Here is a 1319-nt window from a genome sequence, read left to right as displayed (position 1 = left end):
GGCAAGAACAAATTGGATGTATTGCAGAGAAGAAGAAGAGCCAGAAACTAAAATAAATTGGTATCTATCTGAGGGTAGGATGAACATATCTATCATTCTTGAGATTTTTTACACTAATGCAACAAAAAAAAATTAAAGAAAAAAGAAAAACCAATCACCCTCACAATTCATTCCCAAAAAAACCAAAGCAACCATTTTTTTCAGTATTAAAGTTTCAGTTTTTCAGCCAAATCTACTGCCCTGATTCTTGAGAATCATCATCCTTCGGCGACTGCTGTTGTTGGTGAGGCTGCTGCTGCTGATGATGATTTAGATGGTGGTGGGAGACACGCGCCGCCGGCGCCATCTGCTGATAAAACTGCCCAAATGCTTGAGAATTCAGCACTCCAATATTTCCATCTTGTGACAATCCAAGCTCCAATCCGGGCAGCTGCTGACCGCTGCCCCCGCTCAAAATTGAGGTGAAACTCATGGGCCCCATATTCCCCCCGGGCAGCTCAAATCCGGCGAAACCCATTTTCTGGAGATAGCTAGGATTCTCCGCCGCCGCCATTGACGGACCAGACGACGCCGCAGAGGATGAGGATGTATGAAACCCGAACCCCGGGGGCGGCCATAGTCCCGTGCTCGGCCTCCCCAAATTGGCCCCAATCACAGGCCAGGGGCTCCGGCTCCCGCCCAAATTAACCCCCAATTCTTCGATTTTCTGGTGAAGGCCCGACGAAATCGAGGTGGGCTGGCTGGAAATCGCGGCGCCGGCAGCGGCTAAAGCGGAGGCGGGGATGGTGCCGGTCCCCGTGGCGGCGATGATGGAGGGCTCGGCCTGCTGCAGCAGCCACTGGATGGTCTCGCCGTCGGATTTGTGCCCTAATTCTCGGGTCAATTGGAAAATTCTGGCGGCGCAGAGGGCCGGCATCCGAATTCGGCGGCCGCGGCCCTCGACTTTGGTGTGGCGATCCTTGTTGGAGCTCCGCTTGGGACCGAGCGCGTGCTTCTTCGAGTCGTCCTTCTCGACTACCACAATCTGCAAATTATTCACCTCTCTGTTCTCTCCGTTGTTGTTGTTGTTCACCATCTCCTGCGGCAGCTTAGAGCTCTTCGGATCCATCAAGAAACGTTTTTTATTCTCACCCTTTTTGATTTATCGAAGACTTGTGTGAGATTTCAAGATTCGAGCATCGTTTTGGTTGAAGTTTTTGGAGTGTGTGAGGAGTTGATTGATTGAAGAAGGTGGGAAGACTTGAAGGAGAAAAGGGGGAAATTGAAACAGGGGAAGGATGCTGTGTGAGTTTTTAATTTTTTTATTTATTTTTGAGTGG

General features: G+C 50.1%; 1 pseudogene; it reads right to left on the bottom strand.

Moving 5' to 3' along the window:
* Window positions 1-1318, bottom strand: LOC125201812 (transcription factor TCP20 pseudogene; annotated as a pseudogene).
* Window position 1319: the final 1 nt, after the last annotated feature.

The sequence above is a fragment of the Salvia hispanica genome, chromosome 2, assembly GCF_029641045.1.
Source record: "Salvia hispanica isolate PSC_SH4W2 chromosome 2, Shi_PSC_v1, whole genome shotgun sequence".
Lineage (NCBI taxonomy): Eukaryota > Viridiplantae > Streptophyta > Magnoliopsida > Lamiales > Lamiaceae > Salvia > Salvia hispanica.
The sequence above is the reverse complement of the archived record's forward strand: the minus strand, read 5'-3'. Positions and strand labels throughout refer to the sequence as shown.